Source organism: Haliotis cracherodii, unplaced genomic scaffold, assembly GCF_022045235.1.
Source record: "Haliotis cracherodii isolate W230 unplaced genomic scaffold, xgHalCrac1.p SCAF_5, whole genome shotgun sequence".
Taxonomy (NCBI): domain Eukaryota; kingdom Metazoa; phylum Mollusca; class Gastropoda; order Lepetellida; family Haliotidae; genus Haliotis; species Haliotis cracherodii.
In genome coordinates, this window is record NW_027266308.1 from 2241820 (window position 1) to 2251491 (window position 9672).

Consider the following 9672-nt stretch of genomic DNA (forward strand, 5'->3'; position numbering starts at 1 on the left):
TTGACCGAAAAGATAATAAATGCCATTATCTCGAGATAAAAAACATTAAAAATTGATGGATGACACTGAAGAATTTAAATGATCAAAAGAACATTATCATTCAACAAATGAAAAATTCCTAATGATGGGATGAGGGCTGTTTTCATCACGGTAATTCCCGGAAGTGAAATGTCAACCGAAACTCCCCTGAGTCGAGATATGTGTCAACAGAGATTCCATAATTTAAAGTAACTTCATCAAATGCCAACACAACACAGCACTCATCCTTAGCGGGCACTTGGTTGTCAGTGAAAAATGCTGGACCTATGTTTGAGGAAGTGTTTGAGAGAATGTTGGCATGAATATTTTGAATGTTGAGAGAATGAAGTGAATTAAGAATAAATGTTGGAGTGAATGTGGAAGTGGATGTAGGAGTGGATGTTGGAGTTGATGTTGGAGTGGATGTTGGAGTGGATGTAGGAGTGGATGTAGGAGTGGATGTAGGAGTGGATGTAGGAGCGGATGTAGGAGTGGATGTAGGAGTGGATGTTGGAGTGGATGTTGGAGTGGATGTAGGAGTGGATGTAGGAGTGGATGTTGGAGTGGATGTAGAAGTGGATGTTGGAGTGGATGTTGGAGTGGATGTTGGAGTGAATGTTGCAGTGGATGTTGGAGTGTGGAAGTGAATGTTGGAAGGTTGGAAGTGAATGTTGGAGTGAATTTTGGAGTGAATGTAGGGGTGAATGTTGGAGTGAATGTTGGAGTGGATGTTGGGGTGGATGTTGGAGTGAATTTTGGAGTGAATGTAGGGGTGAATGTTGGAGTGAATGTGGTAGTGAATGTTGGAGTGAATTTTGAAGTGAATGTTGGAATGAATTTTGGAGTGAGTGTAGGGGTGAATGTTGGAGTGATTGTTTGAGTGAATGTGGAAGTGAATGTTTGAGTGAATTTTGGAGTAAATGTAGGGGTGAATGTTGAAGTGAATTTTGGAGTGAATGTTGCAGTGGATGTTGGAGTGTGGAAGTGAATGTTGGAAGGTTGGAAGTGAATGTAGGAGTGAATGTTGGAAGGTTGGAAGTGAATGTAGGAGTGAATGTTGGAGTAAATGTTGGCGTGAATGTGGAGTGAATGTTGGAGTGAATGTTGGGAGTGGATGTTGGAGTGAATGTTGAAGTGAATGTGGAAGTGAATGTTGGAGTGAAGGTGGAAGTGAATGTTGGAGTGAATGTTGGAGTGAATGTAGGAGTGAATGTGGAAATGAATGTTGGAGTGAATGTGGAGTGAATGTTGGAGTGAATGTTGGAGTGAATGTAGGAGTGAATGTGGAAATGAATGTTGTAGTGAATGCGGAGTGAATGTTGGAGTGAATGCGGAGTGAATGATGGAGTGAATGTTGGAGTGGATGTTGGAGACCACCTTCATAGAGCTGGAATATTGTTGAGTTAAACAACAAACAAACAAATCCTACACTGGAACACCTGAACACCATTCTTCAGTTTGTCCATAAATCTCAGTGTATCACAGTAGTTGCTACAAGTCAGAGATCAGCAGGATTGTTGCACCAACAGGTGTCTTAAATAACACCCTATGAACCAACAGGTGTCTTAAATAACACCCCATGAACCAACAGGCGTCTTAAATAACACCCCATAAACCAACAGGTGTCTTAAATAACACCCCATGAACCAACAGGTGTCTTAAATAACACCCCATGAACCAACAGGTGTCTTAAATAACATCTCACAGACCAACAGGTGTCTTAAATAACATCCCATGAACCAGCAGGTGTCTTATATAACATCCCATTAACCAAGAGGTGTCTTAAATAACATCTCACAGACCAACAGGTGTCTTAGATAACATCCCATTAACCACAGGTGTCTTAAATAACATCTCACAGACCAACAGGTGTCTTAAATAACACCACATTAACCAACAGGTGTCTTAAATAACATCTCACAGACCAACAGGTGTCTAAAATAACACCCCATGGACATCACGGATTAATCAACCCTGCAACATCCAGAAAAGACCACAATTCTCTTCATCTCTACAGATGCTACAGTTCTTCAAACTTTTACAATTCACATACATGTACAGTTGCATGATTGCCAGTTTAATAAGGCAGATACTTGTTCACTTTCAATGTATTAACTTGCCAAAAGTATATAATAGCCCTTGGCGATTTCATCTGTGCATTATGTTGTTTTTTGTAGAGATCGTGGAGTTTATGAAAAACGATAAACCTTGAACTATTGAAAAGTTATCAGAAAGTAACATGCATAAAATTATCTCATACTGACAACATTAGTGTCTAGTATGAATTTTATCGATCATGTATGACAATAATGGCTGTAGTCGTAGCAAACTTTCAAACTTTCAGGTAGTTTTAATCTATCGGTTCTGGACCGTCCTTCAAGCGATGTTTCTGACAGATCGCAATCTGAAAAATACTTTGATGAAAGTATATCTCTTACAGAAGCCGAACCCTTTGTACCCTTTATTTCGGCTTATCTGAAATCGAACAAGAATTGCCTACAAGACCATTATTCAATGCTAAATTGAAGAACTGAATCCCTCAAAGCCCAAAGACATAACGAACTCTAAGTTGAGACAATAGACACATTCTGCCGACCCCCCTGACCTGCAGTGCTCACTGACAACATCACAATTATCCCACAGAAGCTATTAATGATAATTAAGGAGTCATAGGTTCAAGATGGCAAGCCTGCAGCCATTGGTCACCTCTGACCCTGGCTTCTCAGGGCTGACCCCTGGTCAGGTCATGTGACTAAATCAGACATTCATTTCCTGGAGTGTGGTCACATGACAGGGATGATGCAATTAACTCTGTGTTGATCTTTGTCTGTGTCACTCAGGGGTGAAATAGACATCTTATGTTGGAGGTAGATGTGTAATTGATTGCATTCTTCCCCCACCTGCCTCAGATCTTCAGGTAACGAGCGGTTTCCATTGTTGTTTCTTTGTAATAAGTATTGTTCATGGTGATCGGAGTAGATTGAAGCTAGTATTACAAGGATAAGTATTTTATGTTGAATATTTGATAATGGATGTAAACAGTGAATGTTGAATGTTAGCTAATGTTGAATATCAAATAACGGATGTAAACTGTGAATGTTGAATGTTAGTAAATGTTGAATATTTAATAGTGGATGTAAACTGTGATTGTTGAATGTAAGCAAATGTTGAATATTTAATAGTAGATGTAAACTGTGAATGTTGAATGTAAGTAAATGTTGAATATTTAATAGTGGATGTAAACTGTGAATGTTGAATGTTAGCAAATGTTGAATATTTAATATGGATGTAAACAGTGAATGTTAGTGAAAATTGAATATCTAATACTGTTTGAATATTTTGAAATACCGTAGATTATGTCAAAATTTAGTTGTAACACAATACTAATTAATGTATGTCTTAAACATGTTTTCAAAATGTAAATGAAAATATATGAACATTTATTGGTTACATAGCAGTAGGTCAATGGAACTGAAAATGTCACATTTAATTAAAACAGCATTAGACAAGTTTTTTAAACATATTTGTTAAACACAGGGTTGATGAAGAAAGTTCAAGGAAATCTGATATGTTTAACACATCACGGTGAAACCACTGATTAGTTTAATGATACCGAAAAAAAAAGAACTTTTAAATTTCACGGAAATGTTTGTAATTCCAGAACGGGCAATTCCAAAGGTTGCCGGGACTATGGCCCGGGCAGTGCATGTAACACAACATAGGCCCATTTGTGTATAAAGTTTACACGTACCGCAAAAAGACGACCATGCTGCAAGAGTAATCCGATTTAGACCTAGCGTATTTCTCAGATGACGAGAGAATTCTAAGTGAACAAATTGTCGCTGGAGACTGACACAGGTCATTGAAGCAACACACGAGAGGCGCATTATTTGGCGATGGATTTAGTCTGACATGCAATACAAACAGTTTGAGAAAACTGTCCGGTTCTTCCTTTATGTTGGCGGCTACATCTACGACGTGATGTCTAGCGAGAAAGTCGCACTGCATCTAGATGAACAGAGGTGTTTTACTCAACGCACAGGTTTAAACTCAGCCGCGGGATTACCTCTGCTCTTTCATCGTTAGTGAACATTCGTTAGTTGTGCGTTAATTAGCTCACCAAGTGCACCACAGTTTACAGCTATGCCTGGCAATCTACATGAGCAAACATGAAATTGATGTTTGTACATTGCCCATGTAAGGGATATACACACACCTCTGTTGTGATTGGGAAGGGGATCTGGTCTTGTAGTGTGAAACTGACGTGATATTTGTGTCGTCAATTTTATTTCATTTCTAAGCAAAAGGGTAAGGTTGAATAATGGTTTCCTTGAATTGTGTGAAATTCAACACACATATCTCAAGTATATGTCATCGTAAGTCCAAGTGACCAGACAAAAATGGTATACCACAATCTGATCCCCCCAATTTAAAATATTGTCATTAGTCCTATATGAGAATGAGAGACATTGCATAATAAGAACAATCATTAACAACTACTCGTATATCTATTAGGGCTGGTACAGGAAACTCGGGTACCCGGGTCGGGTGGGTACTGAGTAGGTCCCAGCTACCCACGGGACTATCCAAACAGGTGGTTAGTCACATGATATATTGTTTAATGACAAAAATTACCAAGAATTCTATGGTTACACTACAAGTCACTAATACGATTTCTTTCTTACTACGCACCCATTCTTTCTGACTTTTCATATGGTTGAATAAAGATAAAACTTAAAGTCAACTTCAGTGTATGCATGACCAGACTGTTTAATACATGTGTCTTAATACATTTTGCCAGGGCTATGCTAAAAAAAAAATACCAATCGGACATTTTTTTTCCTATCTCTTGAGACCTACAATGGGTACCCGGGTAGGGTGGGGTAACAGGGGGTGGGTACCCGGGTAGGGGCGGGTAACAGGGGGTGGGTACCCGGGCGTAGATTTGGACTCCTCCCAGCCCTAATATCTATAAATATAATTAAATTTGAGTTGGTTGAAGTCATTTAACTCTGATGACCCTCATAGACTGTGTACTACTGGCCAAAGAATTGTCTCCATTAAATACTGTCATATATCAAATCTGTAACTTGTATTAACAAATATGTTTATCATAACTTCATTATGTCTTGTGGTCATTGTTGGTCAGTCATCTAAAGCTGACTACTCTTGCAAGCCAGAAACAAGTGGTCGTGAGTTCAAATTCCAGGTTAATCATGATTGCAAACATGGCAAATGTCTAAGACCTGCATCACTTCGGACTTTCCTCCCACATCAAGCAGACATTCCATATATACCCTATTCGACGTAATAAGCGCCCAGGGCGCTCTCAAAATTACAAATAGGGGCTCTTATTAGAATATTATTTTGGTGGAAAAAACACAGTTGAAAGATAAATTTCGTGGTTTATGCTGACAGCCTGAAATGTTTATGTACGACAGATATATTTTCCAGAATTTAATTGCCCATAATTAAGGATGCATATAACACACGATCGCGTATAATACGTGAATAAATAAGTCTTGTGTACATTGATCAATCCGAAGGGGTGCTAATTGGGATTTTTCACTAGCAAATACGTTAGCAATTATCACTTATTAGAGCGGGGCGCTTATTACGTCAAATACGGTAACCAAAATAACGTTCACAGCGGAGATGAACTCACGCACACAAACTCACTACATACTACGAAGACGATTACAAAGAGATTTTCACTTTTTATTTTTGTGTTCACAATCAATGACAAAAACTAAAATATTGCTAAATTTCATCCATTAAGCGTGAGCACACAGATATTTTCTGTTGTACAAGTGGGATAACTGTGTGTGATACTAGATCTATTCTTGGCCTCCACAGACAGATATTCAGCAAAACAGTCCTGTGTACCATGTGTGCCAAGATAAAAAGAGGACCCAATTTTAGTTACATCACGGTCAATATCACTGTTTAAACAGGCGTCGGGAACATCAAATATACAAAGTAGAGTGGGAACGGGCCGCAGCACTTCTGACATTCGGTTCAAAGGTCAAGGTCATTAGCCCCCTAAAAATGCACACAAATGCCATGTTTTGGATAACATTAGCTATTGATGCGTGAATGACCGAAAAAGGTTATTTCTGCAATTAGGAGAAAATAATTTGAAATAACGAAGTGACAACTCATTAATCTAGATTAGGTTTTTCCGTTTTGACACAACTTCCTTCTTTTAAAGGTTTATTGTTCAGTGTTTCGCTCACTCATCAGTCAATCACACGATCAGAGCGCTGCATCATCTTCATCGAGATGTGTCAGAAAAACATGCCCAGGAAGTATTGTGTTAAATATTCAATTCCACAAATTTCTTTAAAAGAATATTAACCATTAAACAAAAGAGAATACATTTTCTCACCAGTTTACATTTTTTACATGACAGAAATTGATGACATCCCATCTGTGATGGATAGATATCGCAAAGGTCATCTGTTATAAACTTATTTTAATTTGATAAAAATCTTTCCAAATGAGGATTCACAATTCAGCGAAAAAAAATACAATAATTCTACCAGGTGTGAATACACTTACTGAACAGTAGCCTTCCATACCTGATGGGTGAACACATTTGATCACTGAGCTTTCCTTTCTGGCAGCTATACTAAAGTACAGAGGGTGTATTGTTGTGTACTATTGTGTACTGTGGGGTACAGAGGGTGTATTGTGGTGTACTGATGTGTACTGTGGTGTACAGAGGTTGTATTGTGGTGTACTGTTGTGTACTGTGGTATACAGAGGGTGTACTATGGTGTACTGTTGTGTACTGTGGTATACAGAGGGTGTACTATGGTGTACTGTTGTGTACAGAGGGTGTACTGGGGTGTACAGAGGGTGTATTGTGGTGTACTGTTGTGTACAGAGGGTGTACTGTTGTGTACAGAGGGTGTACTGGGGTGTACAGAGGGTGTACTGGGGTGTACAGAGGGTGTACTGTGGTGTACTGTTGTGTACAGAGGGTGTACTGGGGTGTACAGAGGGTGTACTGTTGTGTACTGTTGTGTACAGAGGGTGTACTGTTGTGTACTGGGGTGTACAGAGCATGTACTGGGATGTACAGAGGGTGTACTGTTGTGTACAGAGGGTGTACTGGGGTGTACTGTTGTGTACAGAGGGTGTACTGTTGTGTACAGAGGGTGTACTGGGGTGTACAGAGGGTGTACTGGGGTGTACAGAGGCTGTACTGTTGTGTACAGAGGGGTACTGGGGTGTACAGAGGGGTACTGGGGTGTACAGAGGGTGTACTGTTGTGTACTGTTGTGTACAGAGGGTGTACTGGGGTGTAAAGAGGGTGTACTGTGGTGTACAGAGGGTGTACTGTGGTGTACTGTTGTGTACAGAGGGTGTACTGGGGTATACAGAGGGTGTACTGTTGTGTACAGAGGGTGTACTGTTGTGTACAGAGGGTGTACTGTTGTGTACAGAGGGTGTACTGGGGTGTACTGTGGTGTACTGTTGTGTACAGAGGGTGTACTGGGGTGTACAGAGGGTGTACTGTTGTGTACAGAGGGGTACTGGGGTGTACAGAGGGTGTACTGTTGTGTACTGTTGTGTACAGAGGGTGTACTGTTGTGTACAGAGGGTGTACTGGGGTGTACAGAGGGTGTACTGTTGTGTACAGAGGGGTACTGGGGTGTACAGAGGGGTACTGGGGTGTACAGAGGGGTACTGGGGTGTACAGAGGGGTACTGGGGTGTACAGAGGGTGTACTGTTGTGTACAGAGGGTGTACTGTTGTGTACTGGGGTGTACAGAGGGTGTACAGAGGGTGTACTGTGGTGTACTGTTGTGTACAGAGGGTGTACTGGGGTGTACAGAGGGTGTACTGTTGTGTACAGAGGGTGTACTGGGGTGTACAGAGGGTGTACTGGGGTGTACAGAGGGTGTACTGGGGTGTACTGTTGTGTACAGAGGGTGTACTGTTGTGTACAGAGGGTGTACTGGGGTGTACAGAGGGTGTACTGTGGTGTACGGAGGGTGTACTGTGGTGTACTGTTGTGTACAGAGGGTGTACTGGGGTGTACAGAGGGTGTACTGGGGTGTACAGAGGGTGTACTGTTGTGTACAGAGGGTGTACCGTGGTGTACTGTTGTGTACAGAGGGTGTACTGGGGTGTACAGAGGGTGTACTGTTGTGTACAGAGGGTGTACTGGGGTGTACAGAGGGTGTACTGGGGTGTACAGAGGGTGTACCGTGGTGTACTGTTGTGTACAGAGGGTGTACTGGGGTGTACAGAGGGTGTACTGTTGTGTACAGAGGGTGTACTGTGGTGTACTGTTGTGTACAGAGGGTGTACTGTTGTGTACAGAGGGTGTACTGTTGTGTACAGAGGGTGTACTGGGGTGTACAGAGGGTGTATTGTGGTGGACTGTTGTGTACAGAGGGTGTACTGTTGTGTACAGAGGGTGTACTGGGGTGTACAGAGGGTGTACTGTGGTGTACAGAGGGTGTACTGTTATGTACAAAGGGTGTATTATGGTGTACTGTTGTGTACTGTGGTATACAGAAGGTGTACTGTTGTGTACAGAGGGTGTTCTGGGGTGTACAGAGGGTGTATTGTGGTGTACAGAGGGTGTACTAAGGTATATAGAGGGTGTACTGTGGTGTACTGTGGTGTACTGGGTGTACTGGGTGTACAGAGGGTGTACTGGGGTGTACAGAAGGTGGACTGTAGTGTACTGAAGGTCGACTTAGGTGTACTGGGGTATACAGAGGGTGTACTGGGGTGTACAGAGGGTGTACTGTGGAGTACTGGGGTATACAGAGGGTGTACTGGGGTATACAGAGGGTGGACTGTGGTGTACTGGGTGTACAGAAGGTGGACTGTAGTGTACTGAAGGTCGACTTAGGTGTACTGGGGTATACAGAGGGTGTACTGGGGTGTACAGAGGGTGTACTGTGGAGTACTGGGTGTACAGAGGGTGTACTGTGATGTACAAAATTTATTACTCTCCCATGAAGAGATCATCCGTTTAATAAACATACAGCTGTATTACACATTGTGTAATACCAGGGTGCATGCTTATTGACTGCAGGAACAAGTTTCACTAACAAATATTAAAAACTCCCAACATCCCTGGGTTTATTCAATGACATTGCATATAGCGATGATAGATCACTGAGAGGAGCTTATGCACATTCAATCACCTGAGCAGCCCTGTTGCTGGGCTGACTTAACATGGCATTGTCATGCTGGGGGATCTTCCAACAAAATTCCACAAATTATGTCATGGGGTATAGTGACATGATTGTAAACTTTGTGGTGCAGGGCCCCGTTACACAAGGCGATCATAGCGCAACGACTCGTGTACGTCTTTGTTAAAGCATGGAAGCTACGATCACCATAGCGCTACAATAGCTTTTTTGGAAGCTACCCATGAACTCTAAAGGGGGGCCGTTGTATGGTATTAAATCATAAGTATTAACCTTTGATGTGTTTGAAGTATTATTCTGTTAAACTCGCATAGATGTGTCTGACTATTTACAAACAACAGTGAAATTAAAAAAAATTAAAAACGGCAAGGAATAAATAAAATACTAAACTCGCTCGCGTGTTATACCAATTTTATGAAACAAGTGAATAATTCTGGTGTCGGATTCACATTTGTTCCTCAGATACCAGAACTCG